At 42.4% G+C, this 24,327-nt stretch overlaps 1 protein-coding gene across 1 annotated transcript in view; it reads right to left on the bottom strand.

Annotated features, from left to right (window-relative positions):
- The window catches only part of LOC134965658 (indolethylamine N-methyltransferase-like), a 101,732-nt gene that overhangs the window by 2,954 nt on the left and 74,451 nt on the right, over positions 1-24,327 (bottom strand). The window lies entirely within an intron of this gene.

Here is a 24,327-nt window from a genome sequence, read left to right as displayed (position 1 = left end):
ATTTTTTATATCATTATCATCCAGTCTATACTAGCAGACGCAGTACGGTAGTCCACGGCTGTAGCTACCTCTGTGTCGGCAGTGCTCGTCCATAATTGTATACCTACCTGTGGTGGGTTTTTTTTTCTATCTTCTTCATACTAGTAGTTTAGGAGTCTGCTGACAGTGTCCAGCAGGTCCGTCATTATATAATATATACCTGTCCTGCAGTAGTGATATATATATATATATTTTTATATCATTATCATCCAGTCTATACTAGCAGACGCAGTACGGTAGTCCACGGCTGTAGCTACCTCTGTGTCGGCAGTGCTCGTCCATAATTGTATACCTACCTGAGGTGTTTTTTTTTTTTTAATCTTCTTCATACTAGTAGTTTAGGAGTCTGCTGACAGTGTCCAGCAGGTCCGTCATGATATAATATATACCTGTCCTGCAGTAGTGATATATATATATTTTTTATATCATTATCATCCAGTCTATACTAGCAGACGCAGTACGGTAGTCCACGGCTGTAGCTACCTCTGTGTCGGCAGTCGCTCGTCCATAATTGTATACCTACCTGTGGTGGTTTTTTTTTTCTATCTTCTTCATACTAGTAGTTTAGGAGTCTGCTGACAGTGTCCAGCAGGTCCGTCATTATATAATATATACCTGTCCGGCAGTAGTGATATATATATATTTTTTATATCATTATCATCCAGTCTATACTAGCAGACACAGTACGATAGTCCACGGCTGTAGCTACCTCTGTGTCGGCAGTGCTCGTCCATAATTGTATACCTACCTGTGGTGGGTTTTTTTTTCTATCTTCTTCATACTAGTAGTTTAGGAGTCTGCTGACAGTGTCCAGCAGGTCCGTAATTATATAATATATACCTGTCCTGCAGTAGTGATATATATATATTTTTTATATCATTATCATCCAGTCTATACTAGCAGACGCAGTACGGTAGTCCACGGCTGTAGCTACCTCTGTGTCGGCAGTGCTCGTCCATAATTGTATACCTACCTGTGGTGGTTTTTTTTTTCCTATCTTCTTCATACTAGTAGTTTAGGAGTCTGCTGACAATGTCCAGCAGGTCCGTCATTATATAATATATACCTGTCCTGCAGTAGTGATATATATATATTTTTTATATCATTATCATCCAGTCTATACTAGCAGACGCAGTACGGTAGTCCACGGCTGTAGCTACCTCTGTGTCGGCAGTCGCTCGTCCATAATTGTATACCTACCTGTGGTGGGTTTTTTTTTTTCTATCTTCTTCATACTAGTAGTTTAGGAGTCTGCTGACAGCGTCCAGCAGGTCCGTCATTATATAATATATACCTGTCCTGCAGTAGTGATATATATATATATTTTTATATCATTATCATCCAGTCTATACTAGCAGACGCAGTACGGTAGTCCACGGCTGTAGCTACCTCTGTGTCGGCAGTGCTCGTCCATAATTGTATACCTACCTGTGGTGGGTTTTTTTTTCTATTTTCTTCATACTAGTAGTTTAGGAGTCTGCTGACAGTGTCCAGCAGGTCCGTCATTATATAATATATACCTGTCCTGCAGTAGTGATATATATATATTTTTTATATCATTATCATCCAGTCTATACTAGCAGATGCAGTACGGTAGTCCACGGCTGTAGCTACCTCTGTGTCGGCAGTCACTCGTCATCCATAAGTATACTAGTATCCATCCATCTCCATTGTTTACCTGAGGTACCTTTTAGTTGTGCCTATTAAAATATGGAGAACAAAAATGTTGAGGTTCCAAAAATAGGGAAAGATCAAGATCGACTTCCACCTCGTGCTGAAGCTGCTGCCACTAGTCATGACCGAGACTATGAAATGCCATCAACGTCGTCTGCCAAGGCCGATGCCCAATGTCATAGTACAGAGCATGTAAAATCCAAAACACCAAATATCAGTAAAAAAAGGACTCAAAAATCTAAAATAAAATCGTCGGAGGAGAAGCGTAAACTTGCCAATATGCCATTTACCACACGGAGTGGCAAGGAACGGCTGAGGCCCTGGCCTATGTTCATGGCTAGTGGTTCAGCTTCACATGAGGTTGGAAGCACTCATCCTCTCGCTAGAAAAATGAAAAGACTTAAGCTGGCAAAAGCACAGCAAAGAACTGTGCGTTCTTCGAAATCACAAATCCACAAGGAGAGTCCAATTGTGTCGGTTGCGATGCCTGACCTTCCCAACACTGGACGTGAAGAGCATGCGCCTTCCACCATTTGCACGCCCCCTGCAAGTGCTGGAAGGAGCACCCGCAGTCCAGTTCCTGATAGTCAGATTGAAGATGTCAGTGTTGAAGTACACCAGGATGAGGAGGATATGGGTGTTGCTGGCGCTGGGGAGGAAATTGACCAGGAGGATTCTGATGGTGAGGTGGTTTGTTTAAGTCAGGCACCCGGGGAGACACCTGTTGTCCATGGGAGGAAAATGGCCATTGACATGCCTGGTGAAAATACCAAAAAAATCAGCTCTTCGGTGTGGAAGTATTTCAACAGAAATGCGGACAACATTTGTCAAGCCGTGTGTTGCCTTTGTCAAGCTGTAATAAGTAGGGGTAAGGACGTTAACCACCTCGGAACATCCTCCCTTATACGTCACCTGCAGCGCATTCATCATAAGTCAGTGACAAGTTCAAAAACTTTGGGCGACAGCGGAAGCAGTCCACTGACCAGTAAATCCCTTCCTCTTGTAACCAAGCTCACGCAAACCACCCCACCAACTCCCTCAGTGTCAATTTCCTCCTTCCACAGGAATGCCAATAGTCCTGCAGGCCATGTCACTGGCAATTCTGACGAGTCCTCTCCTGCCTGGGATTCCTCCGATGCATCCTTGCGTGTAACGCCTACTGCTGCTGGCGCTGCTGTTGTTGCTGCTGGGAGTCGATGGTCATCCCAGAAGGGAAGTCGTAAGACGACTTTTACTACTTTCACCAAGCAATTGACTGTCCAACAGTCCTTTGCGAGGAAGATGAAATATCACAGCAGTCATCCTGCTGCAAAGCGGATAACTGAGGCCTTGGCATCCTGGGCGGTGAGAAACGTGGTTCCGGTATCCATCATTACTGCAGAGCAAACTATAGACTTGATTGAGGTACTGTGTCCCCGGTACCAAATACCATCTAGGTTCCATTTCTCTAGGCAGGCGATACCGAAAATGTACACAGACCTCAGAAAAAGACTCACCAGTGTCCTAAAAAATGCAGTTGTACCCAATGTCCACTTAACCACGGACATGTGGACAAGTGGAGCAGGGCAGACTCAGGACTATATGACTGTGACAGCCCACTGCATAGATGTATTGACTCCCGCCGCAAGAACAGCAGCGGCGGCACCAGTAGCAGCATCTCGCAAACGCCAACTCTTTCCTAGGCAGGCTACGCTTTGTATCACCGCTTTCCAGAATACGCACACAGCTAAAAACCTCTTACGGCAACTGAGGAAGATCATCGCAGAATGGCTTACCCCAATTGGACTCTCCTGTGGATTTGTGGCATCGGACAACGCCAGCAATATTGTGTGTGCATTAAATATGGGCAAATTCCAGCACGTCCCATGTTTTGCACATACCTTGAATTTGGTGGTGCAGAATTATTTAAAAATCGAGAGGGGCGTGCAAGAGATTCTGTCGGTGGCCAGAAGAATTGCGGGACACTTTCGGCGTACAGGCACCACGTACAGAAGATTAAAACCGAGGTTTTAATAGGAAGCGCTGTCCAGTCACAACCAATTAGCACATATTATATTTATTATTTAAAAAAGAAAAAAGCAGCATATATGGCCATATATCACACATAGATATACAAAAATATAATATAATTAGCAATATAATAATCAATAAAAAATAGGATTAAAAGTCCGATTTGTTAATCAGTTAGTAAGGGCATGCAATCTTGATATCGTCATCCATAAGTATTTATTAATATGTTAGTCCATTAGTAAGTGGATCCAGACTATTCCGATATTAGTTTTGCAGAAAATCACTGGTAAGTTTAACTCTGAGGAAGCCGCCGAGTACCCGGAAGTGGAGAGGCGGAGAAACGCGTCACGTGATCGGGCTGCAATCTCTGTGTGAGCTGTGAGCTGCTGCTCCGACAAGCCGTATCTCGTGCTGGAAACAAGTGTTTTTATACACCCACGCTGCTGGAAAGAGAGAGAGGGAGCGCTCCCCCGGCTTGTAAGTCCTACGGGATCCATTTTTGCATATACTGAACATTGGTCTCTAATTTGCAATAGCCCCCAAAAATTGCTAATTACGGGAGGTAGGAGTTAAACTTACCAGTGATTTTCTGCAAAACTAATATCGGAATAGTCTGGATCCACTTACTAATGGACTAACATATTAATAAATACTTATGGATGACGATATCAAGATTGCATGCCCTTACTAACTGATTAACAAATCGGACTTTTTATCCTATTTTTTATTGATTATTATATTGCTAATTATATTATATTTTTGTATATCTATGTGTGATATATGGCCATATATGCTGCTTTTTTCTTTTTTAAATAATAAATATAATATGTGCTAATTGGTTGTGACTGGACAGCGCTTCCTATTAAAACCTCGGTTTTAATTTTCTGTGAATCTGCTTGCTGAAAGGGTTTTTTGCAATAAGCCCTTATTGGGAAGCTGCAGTCGAGTCCCAGAATCACGTCTGCCAACGAAAGAAGGATTAGGCGCCTAGTATATTTTGTGTTGTGTTTGGTTTACCACGTACAGAAGACTGGAGCAACACCAAAAACGCCTGAACCTGCCCTGCCATCATCTGAAGCAAGAAGTGGTAACGAGGTGGAATTCAACCATCTATATGCTTCAGAGGTTGGAGGAGCAGCAAAAGGCCATTCAAGCCTATACAACTGACCACGATATAGGAGGTGGAATGCACCTGTCTCAAGCGCAGTGGAGAATGATTTCAACGTTGTGCAAGGTTCTGCAACCTTTTGAACTTGCCACACGTGAAGTCAGTTCAGACACTGCCAGCCTGAGTCAGGTCATTCCCCTCATCAGGCTTTTGCAGAAGAAGCTGGAGACATTGAAGGAGGAGCTAACACTGAGCGATTCCGCAAGGCATGTGGGACTTGTGGATGGAGCCCTTAATTCGCTTAACAAGGATTCACGGGTGGTCAATCTGTTGAAATCAGAGCACTACATTTTGGCCACCGTGCTCGATCCTAAATTTAAAACCTACGTTGGATCTCTCTTTCCGGCAGACACAAGTCTGCAGGGGTTCAAAGAACTGCTGGTGAGAAAATTGTCAAGTCAAGCGGAACGCGACCTGGCAACATCTCCTCCTTCTCATTCTCCCGCAACTGGGGGTGCGAGGAAAAGGCTCAGAATTCCGAGCCCACCCGCTGGCGGTGATGCAGGGCAGTCTGGAGCGACTGCTGATGCTGACATCTGGTCCGGACTGAAGGACCTGACAACGATTACGGACATGTCGTCTACTGTCACTGCATATGATTCTCTCACCATTGAAAGAATGGTGGAGGATTATATGAGTGACCGCATCCAAGTGGGCACGTCAGACAGTCCGTACGTATACTGGCAGGAAAAAGAGGCAATTTGGAGGCCCTTGCACAAACTGGCTTTATTCTACCTAAGTTGCCCTCCCACAAGTGTGTACTCCGAAAGAGTGTTTAGTGCCGCCGCTCACCTTGTCAGCAATCGGCGTACGAGGTTACTTCCAGAAAATGTGGAGAAGATGATGTTCATTAAAATGAATTATAATCAATTCCTCCATGGAGACATTCACCAGCAGCAATTGCCTCCACAAAGTACACAGGGAGCTGTGATGGTGGATTCCAGTGGGGACGAATTGATAATCTGTGAGGAGGGGGATGTACACGGTGATGAATCGGAGGATGATGATGAGGTGGACATCTTGCCTCTGTAGAGCCAGTTTGTGCAAGGAGAGATTAATTGCTTCTTTTTTGGTGGGGGTCCAAACCAACCCGTCATTTCAGTCACAGTCATGTGGCAGACCCTGTCACTGAAATGATGGGTTGGTTAAAGTGTGCATGTCCTGTTTATACAACATAAGGGTGGGTGGGAGGGCCCAAGGACAATTCCATCTTGCACCTCTTTTTTCTTTCATTTTTCTTTGTGTCATGTGCTGTTTGGGGAGTGTTTTTTGGAAGGGCCAGCCTTCGTGACACTGCAGTGCCACTCCTAGATGGGCCAGGTGTTTGTGTCGGCCACTAGGGTCGCTTAGCTTACTCACACAGCTACCTCATTGCGCCTCTTTTTTTTCTTCTTTGCGTCATGTGCTGTTTGGGGAGTATTTTTTGGAAGGGCCATCCTGCCTGACACTGCAGTGCCACTCCTAGATGGGCCAGGTGTTTGTGTCGGCCACTTGGGTCGCTGAGCTTACTCACACAGCTACCTCATTGCGCCTCTTTTTTTCTTTGCATCATGTGCTGTTTGGGGAGTGTTTTTTGGAAGGGCCATCCTGCGTGACACTGCAGTGCCACTCCTAGATGGGCCAGGTGTTTGTGTCGGCCACTTGGGTCGCTGAGCTTAGTCATCCAGCGACCTCGGTGCAAATTTTAGGACTAAAAATAATATTGTGAGGTGTGAGGTGTTCAGAATAGACTGAAAATGAGTGGAAATTATGGTTATTGAGGTTAATAATACTTTGGGATCAAAATGACCCCCAAATTCTATGATTTAAGCTGTTTTTTAGGGTTTTTTGAAAAAAACACCCGAATCCAAAACACACCAGAATCCGACAAAAAAAATTCGGTGAGGTTTTGCCAAAATGCGTTTGAACCCAAAACACGGCCGCGGAACCGAACCCAAAACCCGAAAAATTTCCGGTGCACATCTCTCACACACTCTCACACACTCTCACACACACACACACACACACACACACACACACACACACACACACACACACACACACGTTAATTTTGGTTGTGAGCCAATAAACCAACCAATATATTTTTTGGGATGTGGGAGAAAACCGGAGCACCCAGAGGAAACTCATGCAATTAAGGGGATAATATACAAACTCCACGAAGGTCCATGGTGGCAATCACACCCACAACCCAGTGCCCAAATTAATTGATTAACAATATCTTATTTGACAGCTGAGGTATGTTATGAACCACAAGATTAGTAGTGTCTTCCATTCAGACAAATTAATTTAAAGTAAAGCACTGCGCTTCTTGTAAACTACAATAAACATATAATACAGTGGCTGCATGCTCAGCAGTAAACATTGGGAGACCTTTACTTTATAAAATATACCTGTACATTTATTTTAAATATACATATTAAAATACAAAAAAAATCACACAATAAAATACAAATATAATAGCATCAGACTTGGTCATTAAGTGTCACTGGTGACTTGCAGGACATATATAGTTCATCAGTGGTCCTTAATGCTCCCTAGTGTTGTTATTCTAAGGTAGCAATATACTGAGAAACTGTTGCTTTAATATCTTTTGCAACTAAGTAGCATTTTTGTTGCACTAGAATTTCCAAATATATGCTACGTACCAGCGCTAGGGAAAATAGATATAGATTATCCTAATAAAAAATGATCCTGCTAAAAAAAATTTCAAAGGACCGATCCAGTTTTACATACAATATATTCAAGTTGATGGTGTTCTCATCTTTCCCTTATGGATAGACACTTACATTCCACTTCTGTCTCGAGTGCAGGTAAGGGTATCTTTATATTGGAAATGATGATTCAGGCGATTCACACACACCCAATCTTACATGTATATTCTACCTCGCGTGCACTTCAAGGATTCTTTTCTGGTCCTTCCTTCAGTTCATACAGGTCCACCAAGTTGATAAAAATTGTACATAATGTGCTTCCACAACATGTGGTTCTGCACAACAGATACAAAAGACTTTCTATTTAAAAGGTTTGAGCAAAAGACCGGATACCGGATAAGAGTCTTTCTATAAAGAACCTGCATGAGTCCCCGCTGCAGTCGTAGGAATCCTCAAAGCTGATGGTAAAAACTGTCCTTTATCCTCACGGTTTTCCGGCTTTAGCAAAAGACGGCTTCAACACGTTTCTGGGAAACTTTCACCTTTGTGAAGAAGCGCCGTCTGAGCAAATGTAATTTTGAACGATGTTAAATATTCACTGCAACCTGCTATAAAAACCACCTCTTATTGCACTCCTTCACAGTAATGTCAAGGCATGGTGTGACTAGAAGGACTGTTTAACATGCAGGGAGGCTAGATGTGAGTGGACACTTCTTTATATCCTTCACTTGTGTACAAATCCCAGGTACAGTAAGCTCACACTAGAGGACTTTATTAGCTCAGTACTGTGTTCATATTTCTCAGTCTCTGATTACTCTAGTATTTCTTTGCAAATTAATACAAGCTATTCCAATTCCTGTCTGTTACTCAGTTCCCAGTTCAGTTCAGCCGCTACTAAATTATACACCTGACGCCATCACCAATCAACATAAGAGCAGACAGTCTCGAGTATTTGATCCCAAAAACCTCCAAAATACAAAACTAAGCAAAGAATGAAACAGCGCTTCTTACTTTGATATCTTTATAAATAAAAATATATACACATATAGAATAAAAATAAAATAGATACCGGCCAGTATCAAAAGTTAACAAAACATTACCATCACAATATTTATAATGTTTATGATGAAAGGGGATCCATGTTTACACATGCGTAAACATGGATCCCATTTCAGTGCGGGGTTCGGGTTAGCGGATTGTTGTTTTGCCAAGTCCCTGAATTATAAATTTTAAGAAGAGGACCAATCTACCGGATTCTTTGTAAGTATTTTTTTTTAACAGGTAACCATCTGGATTCTACTGGACAAGGTAACTGAGTGCTTCGGGTCCACATAGGTAAGTATGTATGTATGTAAGTGTGCATGTATGTGAATTAAAGTTTTACTGTCACAGTGTGTGTATTTTGTTTTTATTTGGGTATTTTTTTGTAGTAGAACTACAGGTACCAGCGGGCCTGTTTTTTCCTGCATGCTGGTACTTGTGATTCTCCAAGTACCAGCTTGTGGGGGAGGCTTGCTGGGACTTGTAGTTCTACTACAAAAAAAAACAATATTCTTTATTTACACAAAAGGATATCAGCCTCCCATTCACCGCCCATGGATGGGAGGGGACAGCCTTGGGCTTCACCCCTGGTCCTTGGGTGGCTGGAGGGGGGGACCCCTTCATTTAAGGGGACCCCACTCCTCCATGGTACCCTGCCCAGGGGTGACTTGTTGGGGATGTAATGCCGGGGCCATCGGGACCAGTATAAAAATGTCCCCCGGCTGTGGCATTATCTCTCTGACTAGTGGAGCCCGGTGCTGGTGTAAAAAATACGTGGGACCCCTATGTTTTTTGTCCACCATATTATTTGCACTAGGATCAAGTGCAAAGCCCAATGCTGGTTGTTGAAATATTGGGGAACCCTAGTCATTTCCCCCCCAATATTTTTACAACCAGCATCGGCTCAAAGAGCCCAAGGCTGGTTATACATAGGAGGGGGAACCCACACAATTTTTTTTCATTTTTAGGGAAAACGAAAATTTTCACACAGATCAGCATGCACGGATCTCACTGATCTGTGCATGACTATCGACTATCTCAATACGCTTTGAAAAAGCAGGTCTATGTTTTTCCTGGATTTTTTTACGATTTTTATTTTTTCACGGCTGGGTTTGGCTAATCACAGCATATAAATTCTTAGTAAATTACCGTGTTGTATCAAATAACAGCCGTGTTTGACCGATGGTGTATTCATTCGTAATTGTTTTCTCTGCCGTGAAATATATTACGAATCCTCTTATCACTGCCAAGATTGGTGTTTAATTAATTCCCGATTTTGACACTTAGAAAAAAAAAACACAAATCAGTCAAAATCAGGAGTTTAGTAAATATACCCCACGGGCTCATCTCTTTCCAGAATCGAATAATTTTATTAGATCTTATTCCCTTATGGGATGTATACAATAAATAAAGGTTTTAAGATATAACCCTGCGCACTCTCACCGCAGCCAACTCAAGGTACTACCCTGGTGTGTCACCTAACACACCTAGGAACAATTATAAGCAAAAAAGATTTGGACAGAACCTTAGGTGGTGCAGATAATCAACAATACTTCGATGTATTACCCGTAGGGGTCAGAGTCCATCAATTTCATATAGGAAGGTCCATATATGAGTCCGTTTCCAAGGAGTAACATATGGAGAAAGCACAATTCATACACAACTGTTCAGTACAGCTCCTTAAGGAAACTTAAGGGTGGATTTCAGCCCAGACTCCTTCCACTAAGTAGTATTCGGGATGTGCAGTTTTATTCGTAAGGTTCACCTCAGTGGTATATGTGAAATATGGCTCACATGTATGCTTACTTAAAAAAGCTGATATAACACCTATAAAGATTTATTTTGCCCTTCTATGAGTGATGTTAGTATATTAAAAAATTGTGTGCGGTCATACACCCATATTCAGATTCCTTGGCATGAAATGCTCACATTTGTGCTTACATCAAAGTGCGAAGTACTCTCATATCAAGTTTTCTTTCAATATCTCCAGATGTCATCCTCTCTCATTCCTTCGATTTGCCTTGTGCTCGGTAATAAGCACACAAAAAAACCGAGGGAATGTATGAGGGTACATACAATATTTATTGAAAAAAATAAAAATAGAAATCTTTGCTTAAAAATCACAAAACCGATTCCACATATCACAATAGATCAGTGATGCAAATACCAAGTGTAGCAGTTGACAAACATGAGAATAAGATGGTAACCCGGGGTGTCTCACCGCTTTTTTGCTGAATACACAGGTAAGGTTTTTCCTCAGTTTTCACATGCTTCACCAACGCATTTCAACTCAGGTAAAACTTTGTCAAGGCCCGTATTTTTTGCACCAGGACCAGGCGCAGAGCCCGATGCTGGTTGTTGAAATATGGGGGAACCCTAGTCATTTTTCCCCCTGACATTTTTACAACCAGCATCGGCTCAAAGAGCCCGAGGCTGGTTATACATAGGAGGGGGACCCCACACAATTTTTTTTTTTTCATTTTTAGGGAAAACGTACTTTTTCCCACAGATAAGCATGCACGGATCTCACTGATCTGTGCATGCTTATCTCAATATGCTTTGAAAAAGCAGGTCTATTTCTTTCCCGGGGTTTTTTATGGTTTGTATTTTTTCACAGCTGGGTTTGGCTAATCACAGCATATAAATTCTTAGTAAATTACCGTGTTGTCTCAAATAACAGCCATGTTTGACTAATGGTGTATTCATTCGTAATAGTTTTCTCTGTCGTGAAATACATTACGAATCCCCTTATCACTGCTGAGATTTGTGTTTAATAAATACCCAATTTTGACACATAGAAAAAAAACACAAATCAGTCAAAATCTGGAGTTTAGTATGTATACCTCACGTGCTCATCTCTTTCCAGAATCGAAGAATTACATTAGATCTTAATCCCTTATGGGATGTGTCCCTGGAAATAGCCTCAAATCCTGTTTTGCTGTAAGCAGGTTAGTTCACCATGCAAATCCTTCCTGATTAGAAGCGCTTTCTTTAGTATTCAATAAATATGAGTTTAAAAGCACACAAGCCAAGCAAATTAGCCTAGAAGTCCAGCACAAGCTTGGATCATTATTGTGGGTTAGTTTGGATTAAATCAGCATGTTTATCTTTAATATGCAGTTCATTCCAAAGAAATGTTAGACTTGTAAGCAATAAGCATTCACTTGTATGCACATATGCAATGCAGCACAATTCAAACTCCAGCAAGTACTTAGGGTACAGTCAGCACTGCACCCATATATTAGTACCTGTCCCCATTGCTGAGATAATTTATGGCTGTTTCCGGGATCATGCTGGTGGAAAATTTCCAATTCCTTGCCCCTTAGCACTGGGGTAGCTGCATGAACCAATAGACCAGCCAGCTCCGCAATGTTGAAAAATGAGCAGGTGAATGCTGCAGATAGGAAGTAACAGCCTTTCTTATACAAATGCGTTTCTCCACCTCTTGGACAAGTTTCAGCGGCTTCTTCAGTGTCAGAATGCCGCTAAGGCTAACATTTCTTTGGAATGAACTGCATATTAAAGCTAAGCATGCTGATTTAATCCATATTAACCTGCTTACAGCAAAACAGGATTTGAGGCTATTTCCAGGGACACATCCCATAAGGGATTAAGATCTAATATAATTCTTTATTTCTGGAAAGAGATGAGCCCATGTGTGTAGTTTTAGGTGTTAATAGAACATCATAAACATTATAAATATTGTGATGGTAATGTTTTGTTAAATTTTGTTACTGGCCGGTATCTATTTTATTATTATTCTATATGTGTATATATTTTTCTCCATAAAGATATCAAAGTAAGAAGCGCTGTCTCATTCTTTGCTCAGTTCAACCTCGCAGCACTTTGACTTTCTCAGCAATGTTGATCCTAGTTTAGATTTACTTGAACCATTACACCACTATACACAGCAAAACCCAGCATCAAGCTAATCTGGTTCCAGCCTGGATTTTGCCCATTCCGATCCCATTCCGGTATCCTGAGAGGCCAGTCTCAGTCTGATCAAAGTGGTCTCTTCATTTTCCAATGTATAACTGCTCCTGTACTAGGAACCCAGGCAGAGGACTGCAACCTGCATGCAGGGCACAACGTAGTCAACATTTCCTTGTTAGGGTCCCTGGCGAACACCACCAGCACATTAGACACCGCGCCTCTGCATTGGGTTAAGTCAACTCCTTGTACAGGAAAGTCCATATTTCCATCCAAGAACTGTGACATAGAAGATGGTATATTGTACTGCCTATTTTACTCTTTAATCAAGAAAAAGGGAAAAGTAAAAAAGTATCAGCAATAAGACTTGAATTTGTTATTATCCTGTAGTGTTCAAGTTATTTCTGATACCCCTTTGTGTGCTGGGAGAAACTTTTTCTTGTTTAGAATAACCCCTCCCTTTCATGCACCTGAAAAGTATTACTAAGTTACTTGAGCAGCTTCCATTTTATATTCCTAGTTTACTCTCTACTGTGCATCATGTACAGTAAATGGTTGTGCAAGAACTAATGGTTGCAAAGGAGCTTTCAAATATATAGAGCTATCAAGTCACCAACTCTTATCATGAGAAAGATGGAGGATCTGACAAGACAACTGACACTATATTATTCCTTTACAAGCAGTGAGTTATTACTTTTATTTACAGGAGATCTGTTTGAGAATATGCCTTATAGGATAGGGTGTGAAATGTTTGGCTGAGATATTGTATTATTGACCATCTAATTGGCTCACAAATTATTTACCCTAGATGTTGCTGCTTTACAATCAATGGTGGGATTCAGCCAATGATAACAATACCCTTTGGCACAAAAAGGATACAGTATCTTTCGGAATAATTTTAAAGAAAAGAGATTTTTCTATAGTTGAAAGCATAACTCAGAACCAAGGTAAATACATTAGAGATGTTAAAGAAGAAGACATTAAGTAGTTTACCAGGGTGCACTCTGACTCAAACAATTACTATTAAAAGTTTATTACTTGAGGGACCTGCAGAAGCAGCTCAGATGTCTGATCACTCGACTCTCTCAGATGGTCCTGTATGTTATAGGGAAGTGGTCCAGGCAATGGGGTCATATATTGGTAATTGTTATATCTTACCCTGGTCATGTTTATGATCAGCTGGCTCAGCATTAATGTCATGATTTACAGCCTATCAGGACTTGATATCATCTCATTCATTGTTTGTCCTTTATAATGGTGTATATATTTTACGTTCCATGTCTTTTTATGAAACTCTGCATCTTTGCCATTTTATATTTTGTGACAACTATTATCTGTATCTCCTGGTTGACTTGCTTAATAAAAAGAATTAAAAAAAAAATACTTTATTTGTATGCATTAAAATATCTCATTATTTCATTGTTAAAACAGTGAAATCTAAAATAAAGGATAGTGAGAAGAACAGAAAAAGTCTGTATAATATAAAATTATCCCAAATTCACTGTTATCAACAGTATTTGTCATTTTTTAAATCAATTCTATGTGAGCACAGTGGTTGTTATCTTTCACAAATTATCTTGTTGCTCTTATATTCCACTAAGGCCATATACCTATTAGTGTTCTTCAGTTTGCATAAGGGGTAACAATTTTTTCAATTGGTTCTGGTGTGACAGATTCATACACAAACTCTTATAGTTGGGCTATCAATAATGTGATATGTTACTAAAAAATGTTGTCACTTATCGTGACTTTTTCAATAAAAATTCTGAAATATGTATCATTATTTCTCTAACGTCCTAGTGGATACTTGGGAATGTACTTTAGTACTGTGGGGTATAGATCGGGTCCATTGGAGCCTGACATTTTAAGAATTAATTAGTGTGTGCTGGCTCCTCCCCTCTATGCCCCTCCTAGCAGACTCAAGGTGCCGGGTGCATATCTCTGGAGCTCCAGATAGTTTTCTTCAGAATTTGATTTAGTTAATTTTTTTTTGAGGCAGTACTGGTTGGCAACCAGTCTGCCTGTGTCGTGGGACTTAGCAGGGACCAAACTAATTTAATATAGAGTTAGTGGTATCCCCATTTACAGGCCAGTAAGCTCCCGAGGTGCTGTTTCTCACACTCCCAGAGTGTGAGCCCATGCTGGCAGCATGCCGCCACCCCTAACAGATGCAGAAGACAGATTCAGTGAGGTGAGTGTTACACCGTAGTCCCGGTTAGCATGTCCCAGGTGACAATGATGGCACAAGGGCGTGGTGGTCACAGGCCACGTGCTGTTGTGCCCGCCGCGGACCCACATGGGCTGAAAAAAGGGGGTTGTTCTCTCTTCTTTTACTTCAAATCTGCTTTTTACACACAGTACAAGCCAGTATAATAGGGACCACGCACCATGAAAGGGGGGGGGCTTCCTGGAGAGTGGAACCAGTGACCAGAAGGCACCATTTCCTGCTGCTGCTACAGGCTGAATGCTGATGCTGCTCCTCAACAAAGGCCACGGAACCACCACTGTACTGGTACCTGGGGGTCTAATAGGAAGGGGAGAGTGCATATATATACAGCGGTTACACCGCTGTCCACTTAGCAAACAAATCTATATATTATATACCCAGTGGTATATTATATATAGATTTGTTTGCTAAGTGTGGTATCAGGTGCTGGTCTCAATCCTTTCTGTGTCACCCTATACAGAGCTGTTTGGGGTTACTGTGTCTGTGCATTAATTGTGTTGTTTACATTGTGTTCTTATTAACTATGTGTTATCTGCTGTGTCCCCCTCAGGTAACACTAAGTTTACACCTCCCTCACAGTTATCTTTACTGTGTTCCCAGTGTTCTCTGCCTTCACAGGCCAGTGCTATGCAGAAAGCTGAGTGGTTAGAATCATTTAAAACAATGATTGCTAATATTAATACTGAGTTAGCTATGGCTAAGCATGAAAGACAGACCTTAAAACAGTCTAAGGATGATTTCCTAGTTAAGGCTGCAGACCGCAGACAGTCTACTCAGCCCCCTCTGGTGGTCTCTCATAAATGTATGCTTCCACAGGAACTCTAGTCTGACTCCGAGAATGACTTACTGGAGTTGGATGAGGCAAAGCTGGAGGTGGACAAGGATAATTCTCTGTCCCCTGGAGTTGAGTCCATAATTTTTGCCATTAAGGAGGTCTTCAACTTACAAGATAAGGAGGCTGAACCAGAAAAGGAATTGTATTTTAATGTAACCCAAAAATGGTTATTGAATTATTTTCACTTTTCTGCAGAGGACAGAAAGGTTTGGGAAAATCCCCCATCAGTGGATACTTCAGTGTCCAGGCTGTCACATAAAATTGTACTGACTGTACCTGGGGCTTTCTCTCTCAAAGATCCAGCCGACCATAAAATTGAGACTACACTAAAATCAATTTATACTGCAGTGGGTGTAGCTCAAAGGCCCAATATTGCTTGTGGCTGGTTTCTAGGGCCATGGTAAAATGGTCTGCAACTATGGGTGGTCTTCAGTTTGCTGGCTGTTGGGACCCTGGCGCACAGTATACTGGTGCCGGCATCCCAACAGCCACCATACCGATACCTTTTCTCCCTCTTGGGGGTCCACGACTCCCATGGAGGGAGAATAGACAGCGTGGCGCACATAGCGACCACTGTGCCAACAGCATGGTGATAGCATCGAGCCCACAAGGGGCTCATTTGTGCTCACCCAGCTGTCAGTATGCCGGCAGTCAGGATTCCTGTGCTGGTATGCTGGCCACCTGGAGTCCGGCCGCTGGCATACCCTACTACACCCTGCAAATATAGTGAATGGGTTGGACTCCCTGCTGCAGGAGGAGATAATTACCCTACTGAATCATATACAGGATGCGGCTAACTTTATGAGTGAAGCCAATAAGGAATTAAGCCTCATCAATGGCCGTATTACAGCTATGGCGGTTTCGGCCCTCAGGGCTCTGTGGCTTTGACAATGGTCAGCGGATGCTGATTCCAAAAAAAGTGTAGAAAACCTTCCTTTTGCGAGGGATGCCCTGTTTGGAGAGGAGCTGAACAAGTGGATCTCCCAGGCAACAGCGGGTAAGTCTACCTATCTGCTGTCTGCTGCACATCCTACTAGATATCCCTACCCAGGGCCCTATTTGCACTTGTTTCATGCAGCAAGATTCAGAGGCATAGCCAGAGGTGCCTTCAATGCTACTAGAGGATCTCGTGATAAGTCCCATAAGCTAACGCCCACTGGTTCTCTGTATAAGTCCTCTAGATCCTCATCCACTAAGCTCTCCATGTGACGGTTGGCCCCAACAGAAAGGCGACTTCCAGGTAGGTGCTTGACCTCAGCACTTTGCCCAGTCTGGGGACTGTCCTGCCAGAATCCTTTGGTGAGGGATCTCATATCCCAAGGATTCCCGTTGGAGTTTCAAGCACTGCCTCCTCTCAGATTCTTCAAGTCAAGCTTGCCAGCTTCATCCGTAGCAAGGGTTAGCTTGCAAGATGCCATTCAAAAACTACTACAAACAGAGGATTTTGTCCCAGAACCTGCTACATCACACGAACAAGGGTTTTGCTCCAGTTTGTTTGTTGTTCCGAAACCTGATGGTTCGGTTTGACTTATCTTGAACCTCAAATCTCTGAACCCATACCTACATGTGTTCAAATTCAAGATGGAATCACTGCGTGCGGTGGTTCACAGTTTGAAGGAGGGGGAATTCCTTGTATCTCAGGATGTCAAGGACACTTACCTGCATATTCCCATATGTCCTCCCCATGAGGCTTATCTTTAGTTTGCTCTCCTGGACAACCACTTCCAATTCCAGGCATTACCTTTTGGTCTTTTCACAGCTTCGAGGGTATTCATGAAAGTCATGGTGGGGATGAAGCTCCAATTGCTCAGAATGGGAGTCAACATTGTCCCATACTTGGATGATCTCCTGATAAAGGCAATATCCAGTGACTGTCTACTGCACAGCATCGACCTGATGACTCGCCTGCTTACGGATCATGACTGGATCCTAAATTTCCGGAAATCTCACCTGAACCATCACAAAGACTTCAGTTCCTGGGAATGATACTGGACAAAGTGTCTCAGAAGGTGTTTCTTTCATTAGACAAGGTCATGACTATCCAGACTATGGTCTGCTAGGTGCTCAGGCCCCGAAAGATCTCAATCCATCTTTGCATTCGCCTACTGGGCAAGATGGTGGTCTCATACAAGGCCATCCAGTATGGCAGGATTCATGCCCATCCGTTCCAGCTGGATCTGCTGGACAAATGATCTGGATCTCACCTACATACAGTATGCACCAGATGGTAACTCTGTCACCAAAAGCACAAATTTCCCTGTTATAGTGGCTGCATGTCCCTCAACTTGTGGAGGGATGGAGTTTCAGTTTCTAGCCATGGATACTACTGTTTGATATCATTATAGGCTATAAAGGTGGCTTTTTATTGGAGTATCTATAGTATCAGTCAGTTAATGTAGCTGCTATTGATGATATATAGTATCCTATAAGCTCACTTTATTTCAGCCATACACCTATAAAGTGGGAATAGTACCTTAGGCGAGCCCGCTGCGTGGAAAGCGCAGCGAGCCCGCAAGGGGCTCTATTGCGATTTCCCCATACTACAGTATGTGGAGCCTGGGATCCCAGCATTGGTATGGTGACCGGCAAGATCCCAAACGCCAGTTACCCGAACCCATCCCCTGCTATTGATGATATACAATGTGCTGTAAAGATACTGTATTTCAGTAACAACTTCAGTGAGTGAGTATATATTAATCAGCTGTTTAATGCAGTATACACATTAATTATGCAGCTGTTGGTATTATACCATAGAGAATTTGATCAAACTTCTGAGTCATAGCGTCTCCTACCCCCATGTGCCGGCTCAGTGTGCTGCACCTCTGTGTCTATGACACAACTCAAGTGCACAATCTGGAACCTGATCCCTACAGGAAGAGGTGGGCCATGAGGCAGTGGGGCTCGCTGGAGGATTTCCCTGTACCCCTTTGGGCCAGTCTGACTCTGGCCAGATCAGAAAAATGGAAATACAGATTGCATCAGTTAAATATGAAGCTTTGGCACCGGGAAGGCATTACACTTGTTTATATTATCAGAAACATAAGAACTAGAATAAAGTCAGGTACATTTAATTCTTTGAGATATTTTTTTAACTATGACAGTGGTTATTAAACTGTGTGCCGTGGCACCCTGATGTGTCTCAGCCTCAGGGCACTTGCAATGATGCCTTGGATTTATGGTCCAGGACTAATTCAAATGATTTATGGTCAATTTAATGGGCAAAACCAGAGCTGGTGGCTGCTAATCATAATATATGTGGACAAACAGAAGCAGATCTTGCCCCTCACCACACAATTGAACTTAAGGATAACATAAAAAGGCAATTTACTTCATTTTATATTTTTTTCTTAATGACTCAGTAAAGAAACTGTTAGCCTATGGGTGCCGTGAAAGGATTTCTGGTACTGTAGGACACCATGATTCAAAAAACTATGGAAACCACTGGATTAGGAGATTTACAGATATTGTAAGCTTGCAAGAGCAGGGACTTATTTCCTCATGTGCCTTTCCTTTTCTTACTTACACAATCTTATACTCCTTACTGCCTTTGATGGCACCTAACCCCAGGTTTTCTATACCTGTCCTAAATTGTCTTGAACTGTAAGTGCTGATTTCTTGTTTGCTCATTTGATTATGTACTGTGTAATGGGTGCTGCTGATAAAGGATAATAATTAGTGATGTGCACCGGAAATTTTTCGGGTTTTGTGTTTTGGTATTGGATTCGGTTCCGCGGCCATGCTTTGGATTCGGACGCATTTTGGAAAAACCTCCCTTAAATTTTTTTTGTCGGATTCAGGTGTGTTTTGGATTCGGGTGTTTTTTTTTTTACAAAGAAAACTCAAAAACAGCTTAAATCATAGAATTTGGGGGTCATTTTGATCCCATAGTATTATTAACCTCAATATCCATAATTTACACTCATTTCCAGTCTATTCTGAACACCTCACACCTCACAATATAATTTTTAGTCCTAAAATTTGCACCAAGGTTGCTGGATGGCTAAGCTAAGCGACCCAAGTGGCCAACACAAACACCTGGCCCATCTAGGAGTGGCACTGCAGTGTCAGACAGGATGGCAGATTTAAAAAATAGTCCCCAAACAGCACATGATGCAAAGAAAAAAAGAGGTGCACCAAGGTCGCTGGATGGCTAAGCTAAGCGACACAAGTGGCCAACACAAACAACTGGCCCATCTAGGAGTGGCACTGCAGTGTCAGACAGGATGGTAGATTTAAAAAATAGTCCCCAAACAGCACATGATGTAAAGAAAAAAAGAGGTGCACCAAGGTCGCTGGATGGCTAAGCTAAGCGACACAAGTGGCCGACACAAACACCTGGCCCATCTAGGAGTGGCACTGCAGTGTCAGACAGGATGGCAGATTTAAAAAATAGTCCCCAAAAAGCACATGATGCAAAGAAAAAAGAAGTGCAATGAGGTAGCTGTGTAACTAAGCTAAGTGACACAAGTGGCTAACACAAACACCTGGCCCATCTAGGAGTGGCACTGCAGTGTCAGACAGGATGGCAGATTTAAAAAATAGTCCCCAAACAGCACATGATGCAAAGAAAAAAAAAGGTGCAATGAGGTAGCTGTGTGACTAAGCTAAGCGACACAAGTGGCCGACACAAACACCTGGCCCATCTAGGAGTGGCACTGCAGTGTCATACAGGATAGCAGATTTAAAAAATAGTCCCCAAACAGCACATGATGCAAAGAAAAAAAGAGGTGCAATGAGGTAGCTGCGTAACTAAGCTAAGTGACACAAGTGGCCGACACAAACACCTGGCCCATCTAGGAGTGGCACTGCAGTGTCAGACAGGATGGCAGATTTAAAAAATAGTCCCCAAACAGCACATGATGCAAAGAAAAAAAGAGGTGCAATGAGGTAGCTGTGTGACTAAGCTAAGCAACCCAAGTGGCTGGCACAAACACCTGGCCCATCTAGGAGTGGCACTGCAGTGTCAGACAGGATGGCACTTAAAAAAATAGTCCCCAAACAGCACATGATGCAAAGAAAAAAAGAGGTGCACCAAGGTCGCTGGATGGCTAAGCTAAGCGACACAAGTGGCCGACACAAACACCTTGCCCATCTAGGAGTGGCACTGCAGTGTCAGACAGGATGGCACTTCAAAAAATAGTCCCCAAACAGCACATGACTCAAAGAAAAAAAGAGGTGCAATGAGGTTGCTGTGTGACTAAGCTAAGTGACACAAGTGGCCGACACAAACACCTGGCCCATCTAGGAGTGGCACTGCAGTTTTCTAGCGAGAGGATGAGTGCTTCCATCCTCATGTGAATCTGAACCACTAGCCATGAACATAGGCCAGGGCCTCAGCCGTTCCTTGCCACTCCATGTCGTAAATTACATATTGGCATGTTTACGCTTCTCATCAGACGCTTTTAATTTTGATTTTTGGGTCATTTTACTGATCTTTTGTAGTATACTTGATGACACAGAGGTAGAGCAGTGGACTACTGTACCGTACTGCTATATATTATATACTGGTGGTCAGCAAAATTCTGCACTGTCCTCCTACTATATATACTGTGCACAACTAAAATGCACCACAGGTATGGATAGATAGTATACTTGAAGACACAGAGGTAGGCAGAGCAGTGGACTACTGTACCGTACTGATATAATACTGGTGGTCACTGGTCAGCAAAATTCTGCACTGTCCTCCTACTGTATACTACAATGCAGCTACGAGAAATGGAGCGTTTTTCAGGCAGAGAACGTAAATATTTTAAGCACACTGAGCACAGATATTTGCAAGCACACTGAGCACAGATATTTGCAGCACACTGAGCACAGATATTTGCAGCACATTGAACACAACTGAGAGAAGGCTGCACGTCCTCTCCCTATCATCTCCAATGCATGAGTGAAAATGTCGGCGACGTGCGGCTCCTTATATAGAATACGAATCTCGCGAGAATCCGACAGCGGGATGATGACGTTCGGGCGCGCTCGGGTTAACCGAGCAAGGCGGGAGGATCCGAGTCTGCCTCGGAACCGTGTAAAATGGGTGAAGTTTCGGGGGGGGGGGGGGGTCGGATTCCGAGGAACCAAACCCGCTCATCACTAATATTAATAATAATAATAGCCAGGCTCATCATTGCTGCAATGCTTACATACATGCATACGCATCAAAGCAATGACTAGCCATGTCTGGCTATGCTTATTCACACCCATCAATAAATCCATGCCATACATATGCATCGCATGCATGAATATACACACACCCAAGCAGACGTGTGCGCGCATCACAGCAACTTAGTCGCATCCATAACTAGGCGCAGCCACAATGAGTGTGTCTACATCTGTAACTGCTCATAGTAGAAAACAGGAAATTATAGGAGGTGTCGGCATTTACAGTAGATCACAACAAGCAGTGTGCCTCAATAAATTGTATATATGATAACAGCACCTGAGAGATTTCTATATAGTCTACAGTACTGACAAGACTGAGCGTTGGCATGCTTCAGGATGAAGAAGGTCCCTATGGTGAGGTCAGAAGATGTTGGTCTAGGCTGGAAGTGGAATGACTTTCCAATACTTTGAAGCCACAAGTTATGCCTGAGACCCATCTATGTGATTCACCCGGAAAGTATTTATTATGTTACTAAATACAATATAGGGAAACAGACATTTATTGTAAGTTCTGTGCAGATTATATCATTCCCTCATATACTCGTTCCCACTAATGCAGAATGCTGCATCCAGGGGCTGGCTGGTAACTCTCAGCCTGGGGGGCAAATGCAACCAATTGGCCCCTGCTTTCCTACCAGCCCTTACCTGCTTATCTGTTACACTCAGGTAGGTACTAGAGGTAGGTGTTGGAAGGTAAGTATGCCTTTATAAGTTGCAGGTAAGTGCTCAGTATCTATAGAAGTACCTTGTCTCTTTTTGACTCTACAGGTCTCTTTAAGACTCCACTCTTCCCAAAGGGGCAAGGATGGTTCCACAATAAGGACTTCTTGGAAGATTTACCAAGGACTCCACAACATAAAGAACTCACAATAGCAATATGTAATTTAAATAGAATTACATTACAACAATGGGCCTAATTCAGACCTGATTGCTAGGGTGCATTTTTTTACATCCCTGCGATCAGGTATTCGCCACCTACAGGGGGAAGGTATGGTGTGTGCAGGTGTGCGATCACTTGTGCTGGAGAGCTGCACAAACAGTAGTTTGTGTAGTCTCTGCACAGCCCAGGACTTACTCAGATGCTGCGATAATCTGGGCCGGAGCTGATGTCAATGATAGCGGTGACGATCAGTGGCGCTGGTCCAGCTTAGTATTAGCAGAATACACAGCAGCAAGGCAGGACTCTCCCCTGTGAGGATTGAGGGGATATCTACAATACTTCCCTACAGGTATTTCAGCCGACTCTCTCATCCACTGCAATTCTCCATTTTTTCCCTGCAATGTAGAATTACACCAGGGAGGATCTGTTTTTTTTCGCGGGACAGCAGAAGTTGGCGCTACTGTTCTTTATTTCCTTGTGTGGAAACTATCCCGCTCTCATTACACCCATTCACTGTCAATTGACACATGGGGTAACAGTAGAAGGGCTGCTCTCACATACACACTGAGACACCTGTATATCTCTCCTGCTATATAAATTTGACATTCTATGTCAGTGAATGCAATTATTCTGAATTATTTGAGATATTATTTTACACTAAGTACTGCGGAATATCCACTTATAATATATTTCAAATTTGTATGTGCACTTAAGCAATAACTTTCTGCCTTTGAAAACTACACGAGTCAGAAAGCTTTATTATTGATACCTATCGTAATCAAAGGCACATTTAAGTGAGTTGTGTTGTTATCATTATTTTTTTAGAAATATGCTGTTAACTGCATGATACTGCCATCTTGTAGTTCTTTCTGATTGCTGTGATATATTCACAGAAATATTTATTAGCAAGATCTGTGTGTATTCAAGCTTCATTCATATACCCTGTAAACAGCTTAAGTCAGTGATGCCTGATTCAATCAGTATAAACTATTGACATCTGTGTCTGCTAAGGAAACACTGTGGCTAGATTTTTGTCAATTTGTTTAAATTTAAGGAACGGGGTAACAAATGTTACCAATTAGCAACTTGTACTGTTACAATCAATGTCTTTTCACACAGTAAATATATGTCTAAGCTGGCTACTCACATGGATTTACTTTCAACTATTCCAGTTGTTATAGATGAATATTTTTACACTTCCTAAGCCGTTTCTAGTGACTGCTGCCATGCAACCAGTGTCACTCTGACAGGCCTATTATAGACTGGTATTACATATTCCAATAAGGGTCTCATTCTTCTAACAATACCTACAAAAAAATATTTTTGGCTTGAGACTACACTGTCCACAATTTGATGGATATTAAAAGATTATATTTTCGCATTTGAAACTAATTTTTTCCTGTATCTACGGAAGAGTATTTACACTACTGTGGAACTGCAAGTTTAATTACTACTTGCTCATACAGGTGAATATATAGTAAATAAGAATTGTCTTGTATGTTTTTTTATTTTTAAACATTAGTGTGTAATTGTCATAATATTTTATATAGAACCAAATAAAAGTTATGTTTTAATTTACTAATTTTTCACAATACAATAAAAGAGTACACCCCCAAGAAAGCCTTCTTATAGGCCCTACACATTGGCCGATCCGCCGCCGAGCTGCCCGACGGTGGATACGGTCGACGGGCGACCCAGCGGCAGGGGGGGGGGGCA

This window comes from Pseudophryne corroboree, chromosome 10, assembly GCF_028390025.1.
Source record: "Pseudophryne corroboree isolate aPseCor3 chromosome 10, aPseCor3.hap2, whole genome shotgun sequence".
NCBI lineage: Eukaryota > Metazoa > Chordata > Amphibia > Anura > Myobatrachidae > Pseudophryne > Pseudophryne corroboree.
Note: the sequence above shows the minus strand (reverse complement) of the source record. Positions and strands in the feature narration are given on the sequence as shown.